This window comes from Ovis canadensis, chromosome 16 (assembly GCF_042477335.2).
Source record: "Ovis canadensis isolate MfBH-ARS-UI-01 breed Bighorn chromosome 16, ARS-UI_OviCan_v2, whole genome shotgun sequence".
Taxonomy (NCBI): Eukaryota; Metazoa; Chordata; class Mammalia; order Artiodactyla; family Bovidae; genus Ovis; species Ovis canadensis.
The window spans coordinates 23,882,037-23,897,440 of record NC_091260.1 but is presented as its reverse complement, the minus strand read 5'-3'; the positions used below and the strand labels follow the sequence as shown (position 1 = coordinate 23,897,440).

The following is a 15,404-nucleotide window of genomic DNA, read 5'->3' as shown; positions in this document are numbered from 1 at the left end:
ACGGGACATGGGTTCATTTCCTGGTCAGGGAAGTAAGATTCCACGTGCTATATAGCACAACCAAAGGAAAAAAAAGGTCTTTTTTAATCTCAGGGAAAAAAAGAAGAAATATTCAGCCTTCAAAAGGTACTGGAAGGTAGCTGTGTTATCTACATATCAGCCAAGAGACTTGGAAACCATTTGGGTTTGGGAGTTTCACATTGCCCTTTGAGACAGCTGGCAAACCCATGAAGTATCTCAACCTCAAGGACAGGAATTTCTGCCCTAGAGATAGACATGACCTGTCTACCCGGAGACAGAACAGAGGGCCTGGCCACCCCCGTGAGATTTTTCCCTCCCACCAAGCCAAGGGCATACCCGCTCCGTGTCCTTTTCCTGACCTCCCTTTCCGCCCACCCCCGCCGCACCCACTCCCGGCTGTGAGAGCCTGCAAGAGCCTGCCTAATCTCAACTCTAGGAGGGCTCTTTGCTTTTAAAATGCTTTGCCCAGCTTAATCAGTAACCAGCCTCCCTCCCCTGCCAGTTAGTCGCCTGCCCTGACATGAGTTCTTCCTCCTGCCAGCCAGCAGATGTGACTTTTTTAGGAAGATTCAATCCCCAGACTGCGCCCTTCTGCTAATGACAAACTCTCTCTGAAGGTTACCTGTCGCCAGCCAGCATTCTTGCTCATGAATGCAAAGTAAAGTGGGTGCTTGCCCTGACCTTGAAGAAGCACATCATTCTATATATGAGTTCTAAAAAAGAACGTTTGACATTTGCTGTCTTATTTGTGTCAGGACTGAGAAAAGGGAGCCCCGTGTGGCAGGATACCCTCTTAGGTTCAGGGATGTGGTTCGTGAATGGCACTTGTCAATGAAACCTTGCAATGATATTCAGCAGGCATGATGTGAAGAAAATGTTAATGAAATCTTGCCTAACTGCAGGAACACATTTGAATAGAATCAAAGTCATACGTGAGATCTTTTTTCTCTTATACTAAGTCTTTTCTGCATATATTAACCTTTTGCCTGTTTTTTTTTTTTAAAAAAAAGCACAAAACTAGGATAATTCACTCATCCAATCATTCTTCAAACATTTATCAAGCACTCATCATGTACCAGACCCTGTACTGAGCGCTAGGATTAAATATGAAATGAGATAAAGATTACTTTAGGCAAATTATTATTCAAGATTTTGTGCTGAAAAACCAACTTACTGGTCTGCTAAAAACAAAGCAAAATGACAACATGCATTTCTGGACCTTGGCATCATTTGGAAATGGGCAAAGGGAAAGGCAGGGCTTAAAAGAGCAAACAGACTGCAAGCAACCAGAAGGGATGGGATGATCTCAGACAAATTGGGATGGCCTTCAGAAGGAGAATGTCCTGACTTGCCGCTGCTTGTGAAAGTCTTTCAAGCAAGAAGGGCCTGCGATGGCCAAGCTGGGTGTGCCCTTCTTGACCAGATGCTGCTCAGCTGCCTGACACCACTGATAGTGAAAATCAGTTGACCCCTGCTCTCCTGATAGTGCTGCAAGGCACAATTTAACAGAAGCTTCCTGATGCAGAACGTTCAGAGAATTTAAGGACTCACTCTGTCGTCATCATCAGAAGTGCATGTTTCCATTGCTGAGTCAGAAGAACTAAATTGGAGCTGGCCCAGAAACAAATGGTGAGTCAAATGAGAGCTGAAACTGCAGAGCAAATGCCCCGGGTGCTAAGATTGCTGGGGAATAGTGTGGAGCACCTCTGCAAATGCCTAGGGCCCATTCATTCATGCCACAAATGGTTGTGGAACACCTCCCATGCTTAAAGAGCTGTCCTAGGTGCTGGGGACAGAGCAGTGAACCGGACAGATGAGGCCCCATCCTCATGAAGCTTTTGTTTTAGTGGAGAAAGACAATACACAAATAGTCGAAATTATAAGGGTGAAGAATAAAAATTAAAAGATGAGCTAAAGAGTAACTTATAGCAGTACTTGTATTGGTCCAGATTTGATCGCAGACAACAGAATCCACTCTTACTAGCTTAAACAGACAGGGATTGTATACAGGGAAATTAGTGATTATAAAATTGTTCAAAGGGTTGGAAAAGCAGGCTCTAGACTGATCTCTCAAGAACAATCCCCAATTTCTGCATTATCTGTCATAAGAAGCTGTTGTACTAGGAAGGTGCTACACCCCTGCTGACTACAGAACCATTCTATGCCCCAATGCAATTAAAACTACTACAGAGCCACAGAATCCAAAAGCTGTTCTTTGCTGCAACACACTGCAGCCATAGTTACAACAACTTTCTCCAAAATCCACACCACAGCTGCCACATATCAGCAAAATGATGCTTGGTCCCCTCAAAACGGAGACCTTGCGAACCACAAAATGAGTGCCCAGCACTTTGTTCCTGGGAAGAAAATCATTTCCAGGATCCCAGCTCCAAGATAGTTCGGGGAATGTGAATTTCAGTTTTGCACTCTTGGCATAGGAAGAAAGTTTGAATGGAGGTTAAACTACCCAGTTCATAGTAACTATCATACCACTTTGGAAGAATAATCAAGGAATGTCTTTGGGGGAGGTGGCATTTAAGTTAAGACCATGAAGAGAACTGAGGAAGAAACTTTAGAGGGATGGGGAAAAACAACAACAACAACAAAGGTAACAACTCTTGGCATAGTGATTGAGAGCAATAGACAACTTGGAGGAGTTAGGAGAAGCTAGATGAAGCAGGGCTTAGGAGGTCACAGTAAGGACTCAGATTTTATTCAGAGTTTTACCCATACAGAGTTTAATCAAGGGGGGCCACCTTATTCTGATTTGTATTTTTAAAAGAAAATTCTGGAAGAATACAAGAATGCCACTTGCCACAATATGAATGGACCTAGAGCTCATCATCTTAAGTAAAGTAGGTCAGACAAAGACATATGATATCATTTTACACGGCATCTAAAATATGACCCAAATGAACTCATCTACAGAACATAAACAGGCTCACAGAGATAGAGAACAGACTGGTGATTGCTGGGATGAGGGTTAGGGGGCGGACTGGGAGTTTGGGGATGGCAGATGCAAACTATTACATGTAGGACAGATACACGACAAGGTCCTACTGTACAGCATGGGGAATTGTATTCAACATCCTATGATAAACCATAATGGAAAATATGAAAAAGAATACATATATGTATAACTGAATCACTGCACCGTACACCAGAAATTAACACAACATTGTAAACCAACTATACTTAAATAAAAATAAAAATGTTTAAAGGGGGAAATTCCCTAAGTGGTCCAGTGGTTAGAACTCCAAGCTTTCACTGCCAAGGGCCTAGGTTTGATCCCTGATCAGGGAACTAAGAGCCCACAAGTCATGCAGTACAGCCAAAAAGAAAGGAAAAAAAAAAAAATCTTGCTTCCAGGTGGAGAATGGGTTGCAGATAAGCAAGGATTAAGCCAAGGAAACAAGACAGAACATTCTTGAGGATTAGAGACGATGCTGGTTTGGGCAAGCGCATTGAATAGAGATGAAGCTGACACATTCTAAGTGTATTTTGTAGGGAGAACCACAGGATTTCAGAATGAGCTAGATGTGAGGAATAACAAGAAAAGGAAGCATTAGGGATTGTTCCTATGTTTCTAATCTAAACAAAGGGTCGATGGGATATTTCATTTACTGGGTTGAAAAACAGTGGAGAGGACATTCAGTGAATGCATGACGCACCGAAACAACTGACCTAGTCCTCAATGTTTAAAACAAAACAAAACAAAACAGTTATGCAGATAGGCTGGAAGTGGACTCAACCAACTCAAAGTCTCATGTTTTGTTCTCCCAGTTGACCACTACTTTCATCCTTCAGCATACTCAGAGTATTCTTGTGGTTCTGGGGCAGCAGGAATTAAATTCTATGTATAAAATGTTCTGACACAGGCAGGATCCATAGACTGGGAAAAAGGTTTGCATGGGAAAAGACACATGGAGCAGTGCAGAAGAGTTTGGGGAGTTGGCAGCTAATAGCTGAAAGAAACAAAAGCGATAAAAAATAAAGTCATTTGAAGGTGAGAGACTGAGCTCTGAAAAGTCACAGGAATTTAGGACTGTGGCAATTCAAAGCCCCGTGTTTCCATTTTGGCACAGCAAAATAATCCTCGGGTCACCTACTTTCACGCCTCTCTCCCCCTCACCTCTCTCTATTCACTTCCACCATCAGAACACTTGCTAGAGTTAGAATTAAATGCTTCTTGGGTTTTATGAACCAATAGTTCAATGATAAAATGATGCCAAAAGCAAAAATGCAGATTATTATCTCTTTCTAAACACGAATACTGTTAGTGATCAGTCTGGGAGTCACCTAGAAGAACAAATTCAAAAACCACTGCTCTATGCTATAATCCCTTCGACAAATAAATAAACCAACAAGAATTTAAAAGTCCAAAGAGACAGAAAGGGAGGCCATGCCTGTGCCGTGCCTTTCTTAAGCAATCAGAACTCTTAGAATAGCTCTGTTGCTGGGGCAGAATCTTTTGCTCTCCCTAAGCATTAAATCTTCCAATGTCTTTAGCACTCTCCATGGGCACACTGGTGCCAAAGCAGAAAAAGATTTAATTTCATGTTGCTAGGTTTTCACTGTTCTGCGGTTATTAAAGAGGCAGGTGCAGTCAGCCAGGCTGTTAAAAAAAGAGAGGCGGGGCCGGGGGTGGCGGGAGTTAAGATTGTTTATTTGACCAACTTCAAATCTTGCTAAACCACAGTATAAGACAACTCATAACTTGTTCTCAGCTCCTGTATCTCAATTGATTTCAAAGGAAATGCTTCTAAAGGTATTTCACACTTACAAATGAAATTATTTTCCAACACAGAGCACTCTAAGCTCTGCATATAAGAAATTTTGAGCCCTTCTTCTACCCCTCTCAGGGCTTCCCTCATAGCTCGGTTGATAAAGAATCCCCCTACAACGCAGGAGACCCCAGTTCAATTCCTAGGTTGGGAAGATCCTCTGGACAAGGGATAGGCTACCCACTCCAGTATTCTTGGGCTTCCCTTGTGACTCAGCTGGTAAAGAACCTGCCTGCACTGTGGGAGACCTAGGTTCAATTCCTGGGTTGGAAGATCCCCTGGAGAAGGGAAAGGCCACCCACTCCAGTATTCTGGCCTGGAGAATTCCATGGACTCTATAGTCCACAGGGTCGCAAAGAGTTAGACACAACTGAGTGACTTTCACTTCACTTCACTTCCTACCCCTCTTAGTATAAAAGAGGCATTCCTACCTCTCAATATAAAAGATGTAAATAAGCCCAAGAGTAGTTACCAGCTGTCAAACTGGAGTTATGGGTTACAGAAATGCATACCCAATGTTCTCAACAGTTACAGCTTAAGTCAAAGTAATCTATCACCTGATAAAGATAAGTTCATCTGCACAAAAAGAAAGATTAATTCTTCTCAAGGATGGTGTAATTAGTAACTAAGTGGCTGACTGAATTTGGCCAGTTTCCTTGTTTGGGAGCTGTCAATTTGGGATCAGTTTCCACCTTTGGCTGTGTTGGGATTTTTGTTGAGTTCTTACACCGAAGGGTAGAGAGGAGAAAGCAGAAGGGGCATGAGCCACAGTTTGCCATTTTTGCCACCTAATAGGAAAATGTATTCATGTGTAACTTTTCTTTAGAATCACTTGGTTCTGAGCAGATGGCAGATATTTAATACATGTCTCTTGAATATGTCAATGAATCATGGTACCCATCTGGTGCAAGCAAATTCTACACTGGAGATTGTGGCTGCCTCTGTAACATACATCCCACTTTCCTCTTATGGAGAAAAAGCAATGATGTCGGAGGGAATGACCTCATTTAAAGAGACAGACCTAACTGCCTATGGGTAATCTCAACCCATTTTCCAGAGATAGGCTAAGAAATGGTCCTGTGACCCTTGATTCTGGCCAGCGAGAAGGAAAGCAGGTTTCTGGGAAAGTTCTTTGTTCTTGACAGAGCAACAGGAAGCTGGTTTTCTCTTCTTCACTCTATGTGAAGAAGGGGATTCTACCCCCAAATGCTGCTGTCAACCAGTTTGTGAACACAAGGAAAACCAACTCATGAGTGAAGGCAAATCTTCAAAACAGAATAAAGAGATGGAAAGAACCTGCCCCTTTGATGACATTTTTTTGAGTCACTGAATCAATCAAACATAAAACCCATTCCCTGGTGGCTCAGATGGTAAAGAATCCACCAGGAATGCAGACCTGGGTTCGATCCCTGGATTGGGAAGATTCCCTGGAGGAGGGCATGGCAACCCATTCCAGTATTCTTGCCTGGAGAATCCCCATGGACAGAGGAGCCTGGCGGGCTACAGTCCATGAGGTCGCAAAGAATCAGACACGACTGAGTGATTAAGCCCAGCACAGCATAAGACCTAACAAATAGCCTTGTTGTTTAAGCCCATTTGAGTTTGGTCATCTGTTTCCTGCAAATGAATTTGAATGATGTGAAGACTGACACCATTTGCAAAAAGAGATTTTTTTAAAGTATTATTTCAAATACCCAGTTCACCTCTCTTTGACATAGATAATTGGTAATTAACTTTTATATTACTTAAATGTCCCTAACAGTTTTTTTCTCACTATCAAGCTGATTTAAAGAATCTAAAGTCTACAAGGGCAACAGGAAATCAGAACTGAGAGCGTTTAGAGCATTTACCCCTTCTTCCACCAGTGAAATACCCATTCTCTAAGTACTGGTTATGAAGCTGACTGTCCATTGCCGGATAGCAGAGCCGCTAAGAGCATGAACTCAAATCTTGATTCTGCTAGTTATTAGCTGTGTGCTTTTGAGTAAAATACTTAATCTCTATAAACTTCTATTTATCTTCTGTAAATGAAGATAATAGTTGTATTTATTTCATACCAGTGTGGTGGTGGTGGTGGTTTAGTCGCTAAGTCGTGTCCAACTCTTGCAGCCCCATGGACTGTAGCCCGATGGACTGTAGCCCGCCAGGTTCCTCTGTCCAAGGGGTTCTCCAGGCAAGAATAGGGTTGCCATTTCCTTCTCCATCATACCGCTGTGATGGTGATTATATAAGGAGCATTGAGCACAGTGCCAGCATGTAGAAAGTGCTCCAAAAACATCATTAATATTCAGTTTGTGCTGAAAATGATCAGTGGAGTTTACCTGGAGGGAAGATAATGGGTATTTTAAAAGTGCAGTTTCATAAACCAAATTTTTATCAAAAAGAGTGAGGTTTATGAGAAAACTGTTTAGGAGAACAGGCAGAGTGAGATATTTCTCTCCTACTTAACACTGATCTCCTATCTCCTCACATGGAATTAGTCTAGGTCCCTCTTTCCTCTTCTATCATCATAACACTTAGAAATTAACTTGGATTCCTTCACAAGGAGGTCAGTGAAATAAAAAGTTGTAACATAGCAGGATGCTAATATCATGGATTGTTATAGAAACACTCAAATTTGTATTTTTTTAATCTAGAATACAGAGAATGAATTTTTAAATAAATGGAATTTATTATTTTATTATTTATTTTATTATTTTTTAAATGTATTATTAAATGGAATTTAAAACAAATCAATATAGCCTGCATATAGTGACTCAATTACAAGAAAACTGCTTGAAGAGTGAGGGAGACAGCATCCTAGCAGGGGCCAAGGGGATCTATCCCCACCAGCCGAGGGTAACCTTGAGCAAATCCCACCAGACATCAAGATCCCCATCTGTTAAATGAAGGGCCTGGGCATGAACCAGTGTTTTATACCATGTGCTTCCTAGAGCCTGGTCAGGGACTGGCACAGGTGTGAGTGAATCCCCTTAATGGGGGTCTTTGGGGTCCCCTCCCAGTGGCTCAGCAGTAAAGAATCCACCTGCCAATGCAAGAGATTCAGATTCAATTCCTGGGTCAGGAAGATGCCTTGGAGGAGGAATTGGCAACTTACTTCAATATTCTTGCCTGAGAAATCCCCTGGACAGAGGAACCAGGCGGGCTACAGTTCATGGGGTTGCAAAGAGCTGGACACAACCGAAAGACTGAAAACACACACACATTTTCTCTAACCAGAGCAGCTCTGTGGTCACCTGCTTTACATATTATGTTGCAACAAAACATTTGAACACACACATACAAGATAATAAGTCAATGATCTCTAACATCCTTCCAACCCTGACTTGCCAAGATTTCCCTCCCCATGGCTGTGATTGCCAATCCTCCAGGCACAGCACAATCTTTCCGTTTCCACTGCACAGACAGGGGACGTTATCAGCTGTGCAGCCTCCATCCTCCTCTAACAGGAAGGTGGGCAACGTCACAGCATCATGGCTGTGACCCGGACACCTAGAGCAATCTGTTAATGAGCCCACAGAGATGCAGGAATGTAGGGGTGGGAGGTCACGCGAAGGGCAGGAAACAATCCTGACAGCAGAAACAGAGATGCCTTGGAGTTGCTGAATCTTCTCAGAAGTTTCCGATCTCTGAGGCTTTCCCTGAGCCAACATTCTTCTCCCCAGCCCATCCTCAAAGTCCCCAGAGAAGACAGCTAAAGAAATCCTTTCTGATTACCCTCAGGACGCTTGATTTATTTGGGTTAATCTAGCTATCCTCTTTCAGAGTCCCTGTAGAGTCGGAGATAGAGTTTATCAGACTAAACTCCATGATCTATGAAAGCTGGGTTTCACTGGTCAAAAACTAGGATTTATAACTTTAATTTTAATCAGATCACAATAATGTATTTCCCTTAGATAATTCATTTATTTAAACTTAATTTTTTCCTTAAATTCTGAAATAGTTCAAACATACCAAAAAGTAGAAAATGAAATCACAGACATGTATGTACCTACCACTCAGCTTTGTCAAAGTCTAAAATTTTGCCTTATAATTTGAGTGCTTTAGGGTCTTTAAGGGGAAAAAATTACTGCAGATAGGATGAAAGCCCTCTCCTCAGTCCCAATCTTCTCCTTCTCATACTCCTTTCTACAGAAGGAATGAGCATCTTTAATTTGGTGTTTTTCACTCCCATTCATGTTTTATAATATTTAGTAAAATATTATAAAATATATGTAATATAGGTATAATACATGTACTACATTGGGTAATACGTATCATCACATATATGTGATATGTGCAATATGTATAATTACATATATGAACTGCATGCATGTAATGTGTATAAATTCAAAAACCACATAGACCATTACACTTTAAATATTTTGTAGCTCAGTTTGGAGTTTGGTTTTTTTGGTTTAAGGTCCTTCCACACTGAGACATGTGATTCTAGATTACTTTAACTTCTACAATATGTCTTTGGTTTGAAGATACTTCAACTTACCCATTCACCAGTGAATGGAAATTAAAGCTATCTCCAATTTCCATCCATTACAAATGGTACTAACCTGAGCATTCTTATACACATGTGAAAACAATTTCCTAGCATAGTAGAAGATTGTTGGAGTGAAAATTAAGTCCATTCTAAATTTTATCTGATATTCTAAGTCACTTTCCAAAGTGGTTGTTCCAATGTACACTCATTCTCTACACCTCACTAGAAGAGTATGAATATCTTCTTGCTCCACATCCTCAGTGACACTTGGAACTGGTAAATTTCTCAATTTTTGCAAACCTGGTGGATGTGAAAAATATTTCACTATGGTTTCAATGAACTCTACGCAGGTTGCTGAGGAAAGTGAACAGCTTTTCAAAAGCATATTGCCCATTCATTGTTCATCTTCTCTGAACTGCTTGTTCTTATCCTTGCCTATTTATATGCTGATGTGCCTTTTCCTTCTTGTTTGGGGGAGTTCTTTAAGTATTCCAGATATTATTCCTCTATCAATTACATGTATTGCAAATATCTTTCCTCATGTCATGAACTGTCATTTAAGTTGTATTTTCTGTGTAAACTTTTAAAGGCATCAAAGTTATCCATATTTTCCTTCATGACATGGTTTTCATGCCTTGGTTAAGAAATCTTTTACTACCTCAAATCATAAAGATTTTTCTGTATGTTTTCTCGTAAAACTTTTATTAAAGTTTTACAATTTATTCACATTCAGTCTGCTTGGAATCAAATTTTATATATGGAATAAAATAGTTATAATGCTATTTTTCACTATAGAAATAATCAGTTGCTTCAGCACCATTAAAAAAAAAAAAACCTGTTCCCCCACTAATTTACAAAGCTACTACCATCTTGCATTAAGTATTTATTCAAACAAAGGTAAAATCCCTATTATGTTGTGCTAGACTGTATCCCAAAGCACTAACCTCCTATTTTGACTATTTTAATTTTTAATAAATCTGATTATCCAGTGCTTCCCAGGTGGCTCAGTGGTAAAGGATCTGCCCATGCAGGAGATGCAAGAGATGTGGGTTTGATCCCTCAGTCAGGAAGAGGCCCTGGAGGAGAAAACCACTCCAGTATTTTTGCCTGAAAAAACCCACAGACAGAGGAGCGTGGTGGGCTATGGTCCATAGGGCTGCAAAGAGTCAGACATGACTGAGCGACTGAGCATGCATGCACATCCAGTAGGGAAAGTCCTCCTGCCTCATTCTGACTTGGAGCTTGTTTTGGCTACTGTTGACCCTTTGTTCTTTTCATAGTTTAGAACAATAATCAATTTTAGAATAATATTGTCAAGTTTTTAAAAGCTATTTAGATTTTGAATTTTATATTAATTTGAGCATTAACAGCTTTAGAATACTGAATCTTGCCATTCATAAACATGATATATCTATTCAAGTCTACTTTAATGCCTTTCAATACAGTTATCATTTTTTCTTAAGATGTCATAAACATTTACTAGATTATCAGATACCTAAGAATTTTTGTTATTCTTTTAAAAGTTGTCATTACTTAAATTATATTTTCTAAATCTGAAAATTCTCTACTTTTGTGGCCAATGTTTAGGGATCTTCATAGTGAACACTGTGATGTACCGTCTAGATCTCTCTTTAAGACTGAAGGGCTTATTTGCCTTCAATGGGATATGCTACTCGCAAATATCCCCCAGCTATTGCAACTCTCAAAAAAGTACCTTACCTAAAGTCACATCCCTTTTCTGTGGACTCCCACATGCAAAGACTGATTGACAGGGAATAAGAGCTCATACCCCTCTTCTCAGCTGGGACAAATTGGAATAGCCATCCCAGTTCTAGAGTTTTCCTACCAAGGTCTTCATTGAGAGTATATCCCAGCTCATCTTCCCCTCGATTCAGTCTTGCTTCTTTCCCATCCTCTCCACAGGTATCTACTCGAGAGCATGCTTCCTGCAGGTTAATCTCTATCTCAGTGTCTCCTTCCTGGAGAGCCCAACCTGAGACAGGCCAGAAAGCAAATGCTAAGGTGAGATTTGGGAATTGGATCATCCTCCACATAGCTGACAATAAGGACCCATCATTGGCAAAAGGTAGAGGTATAATTGTTTAAAACTTTCATCAGTGGTAAACTGAGAGGGTATTCTGGTGAAGAAGAGTACATAAAAGAATGTAATTTATCAGGCATTTGAGAAACATGGGTCAAATAATAACAATAAAAACAGTGGAATTGGGTGGCTATAGCTGAATCATTAATCCTTTGAAAAAGATAAAGACTAAGAAATTAATTGTCAATTAAAAACTAAATGTGAAAGCCAAAGAGTCTTCATAGCATCATATATATAAAGTGGCTCTCACATCTTACAGCCTGAGGGAAGAGTGAAGAAGAAATGCTAAGGACCAGGCCCAGGATTTAACCACAAAGAAGCAGAGTTCCAAAGAAGATGAAGCTCTATTGCAGTTCAGGGCCGGGGCTGGGAAAGAATGAACCCTATTGCAGCAATGTGGATGCTGGGGTTTATACCCCTGAAACTGTTTAGTTTCCTGGAACCCTCTGAGCCTGCAGAAGTGACCTCCCTGTTCATATCCAGTTCTTTTTCTCTTATTTGCACATATTGAAGAGGGCTCTCTCCTGCAGGACAACATGCATCCCCCTTGGGACTTGCTTCCCCCTCCCCTGCTGGCAAGAAAGACAATAATGAAGGTTAACCCAGCCCAGGACATGCTGATCCTGATAAAGAAGAAAAGAGAGCATGCCAAAACGGAGCTGCAGGGCCTAGAAAACACGCCCCAGCAAGAGCCAAGAGAGTGTGCACTGGACTGGATCCTGTGGACTCTGACTCAAGGGAGGCAGGAGATAAAACTGAAGGAGGGAGTGTTTAGGGAACTGTGACAGGACATGGGATTTAACAGGGGTCCAGTCGAGGACCTTGAGAGATTGTGCAATCCTGATAGCACAGCTCCCAGAAGCACGGAACAGTGATGCCCCAGGGGTTGCAAACTTTGCTGGCCAAATCCAGCCTATGCCTTATTTTTGTGCAGCCCGCAAGCTAAGAATGTCTTTTCCATTTTTAAAAGGCTATAAAAAATAAACAAAGATATGCAAACAAGGCTGTTTGTGGTCCACAAAGCCTAAAATATTTACTTTCTGGCCCTTTATAGAAAGTTTGTTTTGACCCTAGCCCGCACTAAGTGAAGGGAGAATGCTTGAATTACCCAGACAGAAAGCAGAAGAAATAAAGACCCAATATAAAATGTTTTTGGTGTTAAAAAAAAAAAAAGACTCAGATAAGTAGGCTCTATAAGACTCTATAAGAGGGGACTTACCCTGTCAAGCTGAAAAATCCACAGGATGATAATACTCCACAGTAGGGCCTGAAGCAGTAAAAAATGTGCTGGTGAGGAGGGGCAGCAGCCTCCTCAAGTTCACTTGGTGCCTCCTGTCTGCAGGCCTGGAATGAGAGTCAGAGGCCCTTACAGAGCTGGGCTAACTGAGAGCAATGGAGGACCCTGAAATAGCAGAGGCCAGAGAGTAGCACTTAATTGTTAAAAGCCAAAGAGATGCAATTATTATAATAAGTGATAGGTTCAGGGTGGCGGAGGTATTAATGTTGATTATTATGTATCAGGAGAAGATAGGGTTGCTGTTTCATAATGTAGGCAGGGAAGAATATATTTGGCATTTAAGTGATGCACCTGGGTTCTTCTTGGTAGTATCTTGCCCCCGTTTTGATGGTACCTGGACAGTTGCAGCAACTTTGGCTTAAGAAGGGCATCAGTGACCAGGGTGTCAGGCCACTCAGCAGTGAGGATATGGGTCACCCACGAGATAAGCCCATGAGACTGGTACAGGTGTTAGTTAAGAGGAGGGGGCAGATCTGGTATGTCAAGTAAAGCAGGATCAATGAGTATCACCTATGGCCCCAAGACCAGCTTCAACAATAGGAGTTATCCTTCATCCCACTCATCTTCCTCTAACAAAGGTCCACCAAGGCAAAGACACACCCCCACCAGCCCCCCACCCTGTCCTGGAATCCTGAAGGGATGGCTCCCAGAACTTGGATGAATAGGTAGATTCCAGTGCCACCCACATCCCTTTCGGAATTAAAGAATTTATCCCTCAGGTGCAGGAAGTAATACCAACAGTCAGATCCCATCTACCAACTCTCTTCAAGAGTCTCGGTGGAAAGCAGATAGCAAGCCCAGAACCACGCCCCTTCTGGGGCATCCTGACCCCCACCCCCACCCCCGGAAGTGGTCAACTTGGGGACGGAAAGGGGGTGCCAGGGGTGCCTCCTCATCCCAACTTGGGACGATTCTGAAAGGGCTTGCCAGCTTCACATCCTCCCATGGGGTTGTCCCTGACCTTCTTTAGGACCGCACTGCAGCTCAGCTTCTCCCTTGGCACAATCACGCCCTTTCCACAGGTGCTGAGATCAAGAGCTCAACCTAAAAACCTCTCCGCAGATTAATCTCCGCTGAGCATCAGCCTCCAACAACCTTTTATCCAATCCTTGAATTTCTTGACAGCTTGTTATGAATATATAAATAGCTTGTCTAAAAAATGAGAAAAACTGTATGCCTGAAATTAACACAATATCATTAATCAACTATATTCCAATATAAATTTTTAAAAAGAAAAAAACAAAGATTAACACTTTTAAAGAAAATGAAATAGAAAGGATTTTTATTCTTTCCAATCTTTATAGCTTTCATTTCTTTTTCTTTCTGCCATCACTGATGAGAGTTTACAGTACATTGATAAATAGATGCTGTGATGACAAGCATGCTTGTCTTTCGCCTCTCTGAAGTTAATATCATAGAGTGTGATATTTGCTCTAACATTTTGGTAGATATCTTTTATCAAATGCTCCTTTTCTATTTTACTAAAAATTTTTTATCATAAAAATATTGAATTTTCAAGTACCTTTTCTGCTTCAATTTAAATGATTATATTTCTTCTTTAGCAATTGCATTAAAACGGTTCTATCGTTAAACCTTCTTTATATTAGTACGTAGTAAGCCCCACACATACACACACCACACACGCATGCATGCACACGAATGTATATAAAACTCACAAAGATACAGTTGGATGCTGACTTGTAAATATTTTCTTTATGATATTTGGTCCTATATTCATTAGTGATTACTGGCCTACAAATTTCCTTTTTTATACTAATTTTTCCTGTTTTTAGTACTGATCAAACTTTGATTTCTTATCAAAGTTATACTAGTCATAAGATAAACAGAATTCACTTTTTATTATCTGAAACATGTAAATAAGATTGGATGTTTGATAGAACACACTTGTAAATGAGAAATTTGAAATATGTGTGTGTGTGTATGTGTGTATCCTTGTGCACATATACACGTAGATTTTTTTTCAAAAGGCTGAATTTTGTTGATGACTGTAACTACTTATCTGTTTCTTCCTGAGTCTGTTTTGGTGAATTTCTATTTTTCTATGAAAGATCTATTTCATCAAAGTTTTAAATTTTATGGGTATTTGGCTTGCCATAGGATATTCTTTTCATTTTTTAATGTCTACTAAATTTTACCATGTTTCCTTATTTGTTCCTAAAAAGATTTATTTGTGCCTTACCTCTTTCCTGCCCAAGTTATGAACAAATTGAGAAATCCAATAAAGGAGTAACTTTATTACTGATAAGGTTAGGTTGGAGGTTGTGTCTTAATATGAGAGCCAGAATTTGACTGAGTAAGAACACCCTGAAAGTGCTGCCTGGGTAAAGTCTAAGGCATGGGGGAGCAGAGGGAAACATATTCTTTCTCCAGACAGATTTTCCCTGAAAGGGAAGAGCTGAGTTCAGTAAGCTCAGCTTAGAAAGAGAAAGAGACTTGCCTGGTGGCTCAGACAGTAAAGAATCCTCCTGCAATGTAGGAGAGGCAGATTCAATCTCTGGGTTGGGAAGAACCCCTGGAGAAGGGAATGGCGACCCACTCCAGCAAAATCCCAAGGACAGAGAAGCCTGGCAGAAGCCCATGGGGTTGCAAAGAGCCAGAGGATTGGGTGTGTGCATCTAAGTGTATCAGTTACACTCCAAGTAGCATTTTAGCTCTATCACACTACTTTATCTATGACATTTTCATTATTATTACATTATAAATTTT

At 40.8% G+C, this 15,404-nt stretch overlaps 1 long non-coding RNA gene across 1 annotated transcript; it reads left to right on the top strand.

Moving 5' to 3' along the window:
- Nucleotides 1–1,243: 1,243 nt before the first annotated feature.
- LOC138421853 (uncharacterized) lies at nt 1,244–14,940 on the top strand. Its single transcript, XR_011249653.1, has 3 exons — nt 1,244–1,650; nt 11,203–11,301; nt 11,911–14,940. It is a non-coding gene; the product is annotated as an uncharacterized lncRNA (long non-coding RNA).
- Nucleotides 14,941–15,404: the final 464 nt, after the last annotated feature.